This window comes from Scyliorhinus torazame, chromosome 18, assembly GCF_047496885.1.
Source record: "Scyliorhinus torazame isolate Kashiwa2021f chromosome 18, sScyTor2.1, whole genome shotgun sequence".
In the NCBI taxonomy this organism is placed as follows: domain Eukaryota; kingdom Metazoa; phylum Chordata; class Chondrichthyes; order Carcharhiniformes; family Scyliorhinidae; genus Scyliorhinus; species Scyliorhinus torazame.
The window spans coordinates 29,245,161-29,258,267 of record NC_092724.1 but is presented as its reverse complement, the minus strand read 5'-3'; the positions used below and the strand labels follow the sequence as shown (position 1 = coordinate 29,258,267).

The following is a 13,107-nucleotide window of genomic DNA, read 5'->3' as shown; positions in this document are numbered from 1 at the left end:
GATCAGAGAACAGCTCCAGTATTGAAGAAATCGAACCAAGCGATTGGAACGAAGTCCAATCACTTGAAACCAGTTACGGGGTCCGCCCCGAAGGGCGGGAAGCCCCTGGGGACTATAAAGCAAAGCCCCCAAGTTCAAATCATCCTTCTTGACAGGGTCACTCAGCAATGCGAAGCAACCCTTGACAGTGACCTGTCCAGCGGCCTCCAAAGAAGTAAGTCTCAAGTCAACGCTCGCTACGAGATAGGCGCTCCTAGCTACCAGTCCGTACCAGCTTTTGCATCCCGCAGCTTCAGAACCCGAACGAAAGGCCATTTGTTCCCCTGACCTGGTGGGCCAGACCGAAGCTAAGTATAGGCCTGTTAGTTATAGAAATAGCCTAGAAAGTAGAGTTTATGCATGAGTAGCGATTTACTGTGTATAATAAATGTGTATTGATTTGAATCTTACTAATTGGTGTGTTGAGTTATTGATCATTACTTGAACTTGAACCTCGTGGCGGTATCATAAAGATACCTGGCGACTCTAGAACAAAGGTTATAAAACAGAGCCAATTGAACCAACCAAAAGTTAGCAACACATTCCCATTTGGATAAATTGCACCCTCAGTGTGAGCTGAACTGGAGAAAAATTCTCCGGGGCCCATAAAGTGACTATGTGTCAATAGTTAACAGTGGGGAATTCTCCGACAAAGCCAGTGAGAATCTCCCTGCAAAACCCGCTGCAAATGACACTTAGAAACCTTTCAGTTAGATCGTGCCCGTTGTGTACAATTGAGCCACTAATGTGTCATGTTTGCCTGCAGCTTAAGAGCTATGTGAAATATAGAATCATAGAACCATAGAATTCCTACAGTGCAGGAGGCCATTCGATCCTTCGAGTCTACACCAACCTTCTGAAAACACACCTTCCCTAGACACACTCCCTGCCCTATCACTGTAACTCCTTAACCCCACCTAACCATTGGACACTATGGGACAATTTAGCATGGCCAATCCTCCAAACCTGTACAGCTTTGGACTGTGGGAGGAAACCAGAGTACCTGGAGGAAGCCCAGTCAGACAAGGGAACAATGTGTAAACTCCACACAGTCACCTGGGTTGAAATTGAGCCCTGGTCCCTGGCGCTGTGAGGCAGCAGTGCTAATCACTGTGACACCATGCAGCCCATATATCAGCAAACCATTTCCGGCAAGCACTTTTTTTTTTTAACCTGACTCATCTCTTCATTGGCAACCTCCAGAAATTGCTTTATGGATCTCAGATTTATAATAAGAGATTATCTGTTGTTTAACAAAGCTGGTTTAATTATTTTTAATACAGTTGTGTCCATTGTCTGTGATATATGTTACTCTATTGTGCATGGGAGTGCCTGAACTCTAAATTGAAGTTGAAAATGGGTACCGATGCGCCTCTTGATTACGAGGTATATTCCCCCCCGCCCCCCAAATTCAGGTTTGTAGTGCACGATTACTAAGTTAAACAGCAAACACCTTCAAAACAAAATGAATCAATTAGAGTTGCAATTCAGAAATGAGCAACCAAGTATATCATTGCTGGTGTGGTGGATTTGTTCAAATGCTCGAGGTCCGAAGAAAATTGAGTTATTAGGTGTGTCTCACTCCACCTGGCCTTTCTGTTTTAATATTGGGTAGACTTATTCATTGAGTTGATTTAGCCGAAATCTTTGGCTATATTTTGATCATTACAGCAGAAAGCTCTTACGTATTTTTGAATTTTATTGACTACAAAACAGAAGGGAGGGAGAAAAGGAGGGGAAGAGAAAGAACGGGTCTAATGCAAGAAGAAATAGAGGAAGGAAAGGAGGGAAGAAGGAAGGATTGCATTTATATAGCATCTTTTATGGCTTCAAGATTTTACTCCCACAGTCCAAAGCTGTACAGGTTTAGAGGATTGACCATGCTAAATTGTCCCATAGTGTCCAATAATTAGGGGGGGTTATGGGGTTACAGGGATAGGGCAAGGAGTGTGTCTAGGTAAGGTGTGTTTTCAAGAGTCACTGTACTTTGTAGTATTTTTTTAAGCGTGATCACTTTTGTAATGTACGAAATCCAACAGCAATTTGAGCACAAAAAGCTCCAACAAACAAGATAATTTGTTTTTGGAGTTCATTCATAAAATCATAAGGCCGTTAGATATATGAGCAGAGTAAGACCATTCAACCCATCGAGTCTGCTCCACCATTCAATCATGGCTGATAAGTTTCCCATCCCGTCTCCTGCCTTCTCCCCATAATCCCTGATCCCCTTATTAATCAAGAACTTATCTTTCTCTGTCTTAAACACACTCAGTGACTTGGCTTCCGCAGTCTTCTGCAGCAAAGAGTTCCACAGATTCACCACCCTCTGGCTGAAGATATTCCTCCTTATCTCAGTTTTTCCCTTCAGTCTGAGGCTGTGTCCTCAGATTCTATTCTCTCCTACTAGTGGAAGCACCTTTTATATGTCCACTAAAGGCACTTTAGGGCAGCACGGTAGCATTGTGGATAGCACAATTGCTTCACAGCTCCAGGGTCCCAGGTTCGATTCCGGCTTGGGTCACTGTCTGTGCGGAGTCTGCACATCCTCCCCGTGTGTGCGTGGGTTTCCTCCGGGTGATCCGGTTTCCTCCCACAGTCCAAAGATGTGCAGGTTAGGTGGATTGTCCATGATAAATTGCTCTTAGTGTCCAAAAATTGCCCTTAGTGTTAGGTGGGGTTACTGGGATAGGGTGGAGGTGTTGACCTTGGGTAGGGTGCTCTTTCCAAGAGCCGGTGCAGACTCGATGGGCCGTATGACCTCCTTCTGCACTGTAAATTCTATGATAATCTATCTAGGCCTCTCAGTATTCTGTAGGTTTCAATGAAATCCGCCTCCTCATCCTTCTAAACTCGATTGAGTACAGACCCAGAGTCCTCAACCACTGACAAGCCCTTCATTCCCAGGATCATTCTTGTGAACCTCCTCTGGGACCCCTCCAAACCCAGCATATCCTTCCTTAGATACGGGGCCCAAAATTGCTCACAATATTCCAAATGGGTTTATACAGCCTCAGGAGTACATGCCTGCTCTTGTATTCTAGCTCTCTCAAAATGAATACTACCATTGCATTTGCCTTCCTAACTGTTAACTGAACCTGCACATTAACCTTAAGAGAATCCTGAACTAAGACTATTGCAGAAAGAGGCCATTCGGCCCATCAAGTCTGCACCGACTCTCTGAAAGAGCACCCTACCTAGGCCCACTGCCCCGCCCAATCCCCGTAACCTCACCTAACCTGCACATCCCTGGACACTAAGTGGGATTTTTTTCAACATGGCCAGTCCATCTAACCAACTTGGACTGTGGGAGGAATGCGGAGCACCCGGAGGAAACCCACGCAGGCACAGGGGAACCTGCAAACTCTACACAGACAGTCACCTAAAGTCAGAATTGAACCCAAGTCCCTGATGCTGTGAGGCAGCAGTGCTAACCACTGTGCCGCCCATTGAGGGATAAAAATTGACCAGAATACCACGAAAACCTCCTGTGCTTCTTCAAAATAGTGCCCAGGGATCTTTTACGTCAAGCTGAGCGATCATGATTTTCTATCTTGTTCGAAAGACAACAGGTAGAATTTTGTGATTTGTTTTTGGCAAAATGCCATCCCGGGCGGGAAAGGCATAGGGTAGTCCGTCGGCAGCATTGCTGGGTTTCCCCCTGTAGTTTTAAATTCTTCGCAAAGAAAATTGGGAGGAGGCAGGTCCCACAATGTCACGCTGGTGGGGCAAACTCTGAATGAGCCCCACCAGCTCTGAATGAGCCAGCAACTTAGGCTTGTGGGAGGAAACCGGAACACACGGAGGAAACCCACGCAGACATGGGGAGAACGTGCAGACTCCGCACAGACAGTGTCCCAAGCCAGGAATCGAACCTGGGATCTGGCATTGTGAAGCAACAGTGCTAACCACTGTGTTACCATGCTGCCCACATGCATGGCATTGCTTTGCACAGTTCTCTGGTAGGGTTTGTAATTTATAGGAAAACAAATGTAGTTTTAAGGGATTGATATTTGTACTGGTAAACATTATAAATAAGATATCGTTTTAAGTGTATTTAATTAAAGTTTCTGTGCCTGCAAATGTAAAACCTATAGTTAGATTCATGCTGGACAAAAGTGTTTGTATATGTGGGGTTGGTTAAATTCCAACTGGTTTCTATTGTGCTGAGGGAGGGCTACGCTGTGAAGAATAAATAAAAGGCATAAGCATGTGGGTGCTGCTTAGCAACTAAGACCTTTTAAGGTAGAGAAGCTTTTAAGTTTTAGTTTTAGCTTAATTTGTTGGCAGTTGGAGACAGGACCTTAGGGAAGGAACATCTCTCACTCTGCCAGTAAACGCTGGACAGGAACGGAGCTGCAAAGATGCAAGCTTCCAAAAATACAAGTTATAGTCCAGATAACCAGGGAACTGGGACAGAAAGAATGTTTAAGACGTCTGAAGTTAAGTGAACAGAGGCGAAGGTATTATTCAGAAGATTTCAAGGAAGAGGAAACAAAGTGTTCTGAGTTACAAAGACAATTGCTGTAACTAGATTTAAAGTCATGATGTGGCGATGCTGGCGTTGGAGGTCTTACAACACCAGGTTAAAGTCCAACAGGTTTGTTTCAAATCACTAGCTTTCGGAGCACTCTTCATTCACCTGAGGAAGGAACAGTGCTCCGAAAGCTAGTGATTTGAAACAAACCTGTTGGACTTTAACCTGGTGTGTAAGACCTCTTACTAGATTTAAAGTGGGAGAGCAGACTTCCGAGGTAGATAGGAGGTTTGATGTCATGTTAATACAATCTGGAAATTGAGAGTGAACGCAATTGTGACCAGTTTGCACAGCAGTCAAAACGAAGAAATCCGAAAAGGGGTTGGTGTAAAACCCTGGACTGTATTCACTATTAAAAGTGGAGTGGAAGCTTGGTATTAAAGTTGTCATTTGAACAACCTGGACTGGATTTTGGAATACAAACCCCGAATCAAAAGCATTATTCTTACGAAAGAAGATTTTAAAGTGTGTTTTTTTGAGTGGAGTTTTGAAACTCTCTTGTGACAATCATCTGGGGGGATTCTGAGGAGAGATCCATAGGCAATAACTTGGGTTCGGAGCGGAGTGCGTGTATTTGACCACAGTCATCTTGTGTGCTTCAAATGAACTTTGTGTTAATGAGTCCACTGTAGATTAAGATGTATTTTGTAATCCATTTATGTTAATCCTAAAACCTGTGTGTATTGTTAAGTTAAAAGGAAAGTAAATGAGTATTGTAACACAATCCAATTTTTTCATGTTTAATAAAAAAATGTTCTTGTTGCTAAAACTTATTAGCGGTACTGTGACTCTTTTCCTCCATGTTTTACAAAACAAAAAGCAACGGTTACAGTCTTTTGAGCCAGGGTTCCATTCTGCAATCTTCCCGTCCAGATATAACATCATCTGGAATTGTAACAGTATATGATTTACATATTATAAAAATCATAGCCGTGCCCACTGAATTAATTGTTGTTGGTTGCACAAGCTGCTGCATAGATACAGTCAATGAGCTGTGAGGAAAACTGAATTTCTGGGAGTGCTGCTTCTGCAGCTGCCTCAGTGGCACTGATGGGTCAGTAATTTTAATATGCTCAAGAATGGCTGATGCAGCTTTTCTGCGTGACTGAAAAATGTTCTCTACAATTCACTTCTGGTGATATTATGCCATTGCATCGAAAAACTGCCCTTCTTTCCCATTCGATAAGGGAGTTCAGGACACCGTTTTTTTCAGTGGTTAGCGATGCTGGCTCACAGCACCAAGGACAGGGGTTCGATTCTGACCTTGGGTGACTGTCTGTGTGAAGTTTACACCTTCTCCATGTGTCTGCGTGAGTTTCCTTCGGGTGCTCTGATTTCCTCCCACAGTCCAAAGATGTGGTTAGGTGGATTGGCCAGGTTAAATTGCCCCTTAGTGTCCAAAGGTTAGGTGGGGTTGCGGGGATAGGGCAGAGGTGTGGACTAGGTAGGAGCTCTTTCAGAGGGTCGGTGCAGACTCAATGGGCCAAATGCTTCCTTCTACACTTTCGGGATTCCATGATTTCCATGAAATCTCCCTCCTACCAAGCAAACATTTACGAGATTGTTAATAAGAATCTTGGTAAGAAGTTTACAGTTATTAACAGAGGTTTATTTACCTTCTCTTTTCCTGCTCTCCTTACATCCATTTTAGACTACAAACAAAAATGAGGGTGCAAGACCAATTTACCATCGTTTTCCCCAGCAGTCCAACTCTTCCTGTGTATATTAATTATCCTTAATGACAAAGCAAAATATGCACTGCTGCTCACGGCGCCGAGATCCCAGGTTCAATCCCAGCCCTAGGTCACTGTCCGTGATGAGTATGCACATTCTCCCCCTGTTTGCATGGGTTTCGCCCCCACAACCCAAAGGTGTGCAGGGTAGTGGATTGGCCACGCTAAATTGCCCCTTAATTGGAAAAGTGAATTGGGTACTCCAAATTGAAAAAAAAGACAAAGCAAAATGTTTCACCTTCCCTATCCAGATCAATTTTAGCATGATCATTGCAATACCAAGAAAAATCACTCAAATACAATGGAATCATAAAACATTACACCACAGAAGAAAGTTACGAAAGTTACTCAGTCAATTGTGTCAATGTTGACGTTTTGAAAGATCAATCCATTCGGCCTATTTTCTGAGCTTTTTCTCCATAGCCATGCATTTTTTTTTCTTTATTAAGTATACATACAATACCCTTTTGGAAGTCACTATTGAATCTGCTGCCCTTTCCATTCATACTCTTCAGATGACAACAGCTCACTCCATATAAAGAATCCTACCCATCACCCCTGCCCCAGCTTATTTCTAATGATCTTTAAACTGTGTCCACCTATTATCACCTCTCCTGGCAATGGAAACATTTTCTCCCCTATCGACCATGTCAAAATCAAAAGGCAATAAAAAATGCCAACAAATTCAGAAGTGGCAAAAGAAGCTGAGGCGAAAACAGAAACAAGGGGAGAAAATATTGAGTAAAACTACCTCTTATTTCCTTCTTCCTCTCCTTGCCTGGGAATCTCCGACCTTATCTCTCCTTTGCGCCGCAGTGAGTCCGTCACTTTAAATAGGAGTAATCCTTGGCCTTAAGCCTATTAAGAACAGTGCCACGTGATCAATCTGTTTAGGAAAAAATGATTGCCGACTCATTTCAAACCACAAATAAACAGATAAAAGATAATCATCAACAAAACTTCTTGCAGAAACACAAAAATGGCATCCGTTGACCTTCATGCCTGAGGTGCGAAGGTCATGGATTATGCTCCATGAAATACATGCTTATATTTTAATACCACTGAATATTTGCATTGATAAGTTCAACAGATGTAAGCAAGGTTTCAATTTGACAGCATGATTAAACCAGAAAAGAATCCAGTACCACATACAGAATGAAGTGTTGCTGGTGCTGCAATTGAAAGATAACATGCCATGGCTGGCGATAAATTTAGGTTCAGCAATCTATAACCCATAAAATTCTGCAACTATACCCAGCCTTTCCAAGCCAGTCTCAGGCTCTGAGACATGTCTGATAACTTCAATACCGTTTTGCCAGCCATGCAACATTGTCTGCCTGCAAGAAATGCCAACTTCCTCTGAAAAGTCCTCTGCACTGTATTGTCTGTTACACATGTTTGGATTCTGCCTTTCAAAGGAAACCAGAAATGTTAGTATTCACAGGGCAGCACTGTGGCACAGTGGTTAGCACTGGGACTGCGGCGCTGAGGGCCCGGGTTCGAATCCCAGCCCTGGATCACTGTCCATGTGGAGTTTGCACATTGTCCCTGTGTCTGTGTGGGTTTCGCCCCCACAACCCAAACGATGTGCAGGTTAGGTGGATTGGTAACACTAAATTACCCCTTGATTGGAAAAAAATAATTGGGCACTCAAAATGAAACTAAAAGAAAATATACCCTCGCTACACCATTAAACCACCAGACCTCAAAGTAAACTTGATGGAAGAAAAACACACCAGCCTACTTGTAGTAAGATTCTTTCAGTCTAAACCGAGAATGTGCAGTTGATCGCAGTTTAATTTTTCAAAAGTTCTACTTTATTCCCATGGGCCAGATCATAATATAAATTCTATTTCTCTATTAGGTCTGAGGAAATGGAAGGGAAAGATGAACTTCTAGCAAAAAAAATCCCGAAAATGTAAATAACTAATTTTATTCAAATTATATTACTCTCCTGTTGATCTTGTTACTGAATGTGATGGTTGGGTCTCAACCATGTATTGGTAACCTTTCTCAGGTTCCGAGCCATTCGGGATCCCATTACACATGAACAATCGTCTATTTTGTCAAACACGGAGAGACAGAAAGGGTTCACTGTTTAATATCCTGCTTCTGAACTAAAATGTCTTTTGTCTTTCGAAACAAGCCAATTTTCAGCAGGTTATTTTTGTAACTTGTTGCGCAATCTTTTTTAAAAAGCTGCATAATCGTGAGTTGCCAGAATACAGAGACGATTTAACCCATTCTGGGTCACATTGAACTCTCAGAGATGAATGGCTCCACTATAGCCACTGCGATCACCGACAAACAGGCTCTTTGATTTTTCGATGAGCGGGATAATAATAATCTTTATTATTGTCACAAGCAGGGCTCACTGTGAAAATCCCCTCCTCGCCACATTCCGGCGCCTGTTCAGGTACACAGGGAGAATTCGGAATGTCCAATTCACCTTGTTGAAACGAGGTGCAGATCAGTTCTGCTGCTGGGTGAATGGTGTTCACTGGCACCTTCCCACTGACTTCTCTAAAAAAGCTCTTTCGGAGCAAAGCTTGAAGTTTACAGTTTTCAGTTTCACACCGTACAGCTGAAGTATATAAACAGACTGACCTGACAGACAAGCTGTGTTCCCACGCATTTGCTTTGCAGTGAGTTCTCCCCTGTGTCAATCTCTGCACCATGTGCGGCTCGGGCGGTTTTGCCGAAAGATTGAAGCAACTTGTTTTACATATCGGATCAATCGGGCTGCAGCGGGGGAGATTCTAGAAGTTTAACAACACCTCTCTCCGCAATCTTACAGCCTGAAGCCAGAGCGAGTGGAGATATAAGGGATCCATTTGGTCGTAAGTACAATTCTACTCCAGCGAATATTTAATATCGTTTGCAGAGAGGAAATTGCATCACATGACGCCCTCGCATCGTCTCGGAGGCACATAGCAAATACAGGGATTGGCTGAGATGGTCTTGGGACGTCCTGAAGTTTGACTTGATACCCGGTTGCGCCGCCTGGGCGCCTCAGCTGACATCAGAAAGGGGGGAACTTCCAGAATTGGGAAAGGACTTTCTATTTGAGCAAACCCCATCCTGGATTTACAGAATATCGCAAAGCATTTCAATCTGTGAAAAGCTTAAACAGGACTGTAAGGCGCTGAATGAATATAAGATATATAAGAAGGCAGATGTCAATAATTAAGATAACTACCAAAATGATGACCTGGATACATGTGTCAATATGTGGAAGCTGTGACCGAAATCATTGCTGACGATATTAATGTTATTAATGTTTAATATCATTACGATCCCGGACCAGACTCCAACAGTGACGAGGATATTGGACAGAAGCCTCAATATTTTATTTTAATTATGTAAGACTGTGAGGAAAGGATACCTCGCTCCAGGAGTAATTTCACACAAAAAAGGGATGTGGTATATTAAAACAAACTTTATTACGATCACAGTATCAAAATATCTTTAACATCACACAAGGAGGTAGCTTATATTTACCCCTTAAACAATGCTAATCAATAGAGTGACACACTAACCCTTAACTGCTATCTTTACTTCCACTCAAACAACAGAACTATCTCAGATCCCAATCCACATTTAAATACAGTTAGCACTCAGGAATGCTTGCTGTTCAAAGATGTCTTGAATACTCCGCTTTGAGAAAGAGAGATCTTTTGAAACTGCTTAAAGAAAAAGACCTGCACCCTGTCAGAATAATAAAAGCATACATAGAAACATATATAGATAATAGAAACAGGAGGAGGCCATTCAGCCCTTCGAGCCTGCTCTGCCATTCATTATGATCATGGCTGATCATAACGTTCAATACCCTGATCCCACCTTCCCCCCATATGCCTTTAGCTCCAAGAGCTATATCTAACTCCTTCTTGAACTTACACAACGTTTTGGCCTCAACTACTTTCTGTGATAGTGAATTCCACAGATTCACCATAATAATAATCTTTATTAGTGCCACAAGTAGACTTACGTTAACACTGCAATTAAGTTACTGTGAAAATCCCCTGGACACCACACTCTGGCGCCTATTCGGGTAAATTGAGGGATAATTCAGAATGTCCAATTCACCTAACAAGCACGTCTTTCAGGACTTGTAGGAGGAAACCGGAGCACCTGGAGGAAACTCATGCAGACACAGGGACTCCGCACAGATAGTGACCCAAGCCAAGAATCAAACTCAGGTCACTGGTGCTGTGAAGCAACAGTGCTAACCACTGTGCTACGTGCTCTGGGTGAAGAAATTTCTCCTCACCTCAGTCCTTATCGTCAAACTATGACTCCTATTTTTGGACTCCCCCACCATTGGGAACATTCTTTCTGAATCTACCCTGTCTGATCTTGTTAGAATTTTATAAGTTTCCATGAGATCCCCTCTCACTCTTCTAAACACCAATGAATATAACCCTAACCAATTTAGTGTCTCCTCGTATGACAGTCTTACCATTCCAGGAATCAGCCTGGTAAACCTTTGCTGCACTCCCTCCATATCAAGAACATCCTTCTTCAGATAAGGACAATAAAACTGCACACAATGCTCCAGGTGTGGCCTCACCAATTCCCTATACAACTGCAGTAAAACATCCTTATTCCTGTACTCAAATCCTCTCGCAATGAAGGCCGAGTTAGCATTTGTTTTCTTTACTGCCTGCTGTATCAGCATCCTTACTTTCAGGGACTGATGCCCGAGGACACCAATGTCTCACTGAGTACCCAGCTGTCTCAATTTACATTGATTCAAATAATAATTTGCCTTATTATTTTTGCTACTGAAGTGGATAATCTCACATGGTGCATCAGCCATGCATGTGCCCACTCACTCAGCCTGTCCAAATCCCGCTGAAGCATCTCTGCATCCTCCTCACAGCTCACCCTCCCACCCTACTTTGCATCATCTGCAAATTTGGAGATAATTCATTTAATTCCCTCGCCAAATCATTAATATATAAAGTGAACAGTTGGGGTCCTAGCACAGATCACTGCCACACCCTACTAGTCACTGCCTACCAATCAGAAAAAGACCCATTTATTCCAACTTTTTGCTTCTTGTCTGCTAACCAGATAATGCAGAATCTTGATCTGTCTTTCTTCAGAAACCCTGCGCAGCTTGCCTTCTAGCCACAAAACTAAAACTGAACCTCAACACCTGATTGCTTCAATGCTTGGTTCCTCCCATTAACTACATCATCATACGAAACTGAACACAATGGTTCTAATTAACTATTCCCTGGGAACCCTCTTAATATAAACAAAAATCTGTATGACCAAACTTTTATGATGCTTTAATTGCACTTCTAGCTCCCAAAAGGCCTGGCTGTCTTGAAACCAGGATTTTTAAAACACTACTGCAGCAGTCAAACACACACTAACTCAGGCTTTTAACCCTTACTGCATCAAATCCATAGAATACAATGGGCTGGATTCTCTGTGATTGGGACAATGTCCCCACGCCGGCGTCACAACTGTGGACTTTCACGCCCGAAAAACTGGTGCGAAGGGGCCACATATTCCTATCCCTGCAGGGGGCTAGCAGGGACCCGGCATAAATCTAGCATCTTTTGCTGCAGATATGGGCCCCCGCACATCCGGGTCAGAGGCCACACATGCGCACGGCAGCGGCCTCCAGTACGCACACCTTACTCCATGGCGGACTCGGACCCCGGAGCTGGCACTGAAAATAGATCCCCCGATCGGCCACGCACCCGACCCTGACCGCCTGCCCAAACATTGCCCGGCAGTGTATAAGGCCCTCCCTGCCCTCCTATCAGCCCGCCCCTAACGAGGGCGGCCGCGGACTGAGTCCGCAGCCGCCACGCTAGTATCGCGACCTGCAGGACCACATTAGATCCACGCCGTCGGGACTTCAGATGGTCAGGGGCGGAAAATGGCAGAGCAGGCCTCCACCAATGGCCCCAGGTAGGTGCTGGGCAGCGCATTTCGTGGCCCGCAGAATCGGGGAACCGACGCCGGTCCCGATTCCATGCAAGGAAATGGATTCTCCGACCCGGCACCAGCTGCGATTTCGGCGTCGGGGTGCGGAGAATCGAGCCCATGGGCTGGATTCTCCACTGTCGAGATTCTCCGTTGTGACGGCAGCGCATGCACGCCAGGGGATTTCCCGACGGCCTGGGGCTGCCCACAACGGGAAACCCCATTGGCCGGCTGGCAAGATGGCGAATCCCACCGCTGGCATGGCCATGTCTCACCGGAGAATTGGTGCGGCGGGATGGAAAATCCTGCCCATGTCTCCTTTTCTGGTACAGGATGATTTGGTTTTGGCACTATTCAAAAACAGCTCAACAAAACTAACATCGTAACTTCGACACAGTGAAACATTCTGTCGCACTTCATAGAGAATTATGGACACCAAATAGGAACAAGAAAAAGAGGTGGCTGAATACAACGCATGAGAGATGGATGTGGCTACAAGTGGTCCTGGTTCACAAATTAATTTGCATCAGACAGGCAGTCAAACAACAAAGTAATAGGAATCATAGAATCTCTACAGTGCAGAAGGAGGTCATTCAGCCCATCAAGTCTGCATCAACCCTCTGAAAGAGCAACCCACCGAGGCCCAATCCCCCACCTTATCCCCATAACCCCACCTAACCTTTGGACACTAAGGGGCAATTTAGCATGGCCAATCACCTAACCTGCATTTTTGTGGACTGTGGGAGGATACTGGAGCACCTGGTGGAGACCCACGAAGAGACTGGGAGAATGTACAAATTTCACATGAGGCCGGAATTGAACCCGGGTCACTGGCACCATGAGGCAGCAGTG

At 44.2% G+C, this 13,107-nt stretch overlaps 1 protein-coding gene across 5 annotated transcripts in view; it reads right to left on the bottom strand.

The window, feature by feature from the left end:
* The window catches only part of LOC140395090 (phospholipid-transporting ATPase IC-like), a 131,589-nt gene extending 122,386 nt beyond the window's left edge, over positions 1–9,203 (bottom strand). For 4 of the 5 annotated variants that reach the window (XM_072482476.1, XM_072482479.1, XM_072482480.1 and 1 more), the window contains exons 1-2: positions 8,914–9,203; positions 7,058–7,192 (exon numbers count right to left, since the gene is read on the bottom strand). The gene's annotated coding sequence lies outside the window, so the exon portion shown is untranslated. The remainder of the gene's footprint in view (positions 1–7,057; positions 7,193–8,913) is intronic. The other variant, XM_072482478.1, reaches the window with a different exon arrangement.
* Positions 9,204–13,107: the final 3,904 nt, after the last annotated feature.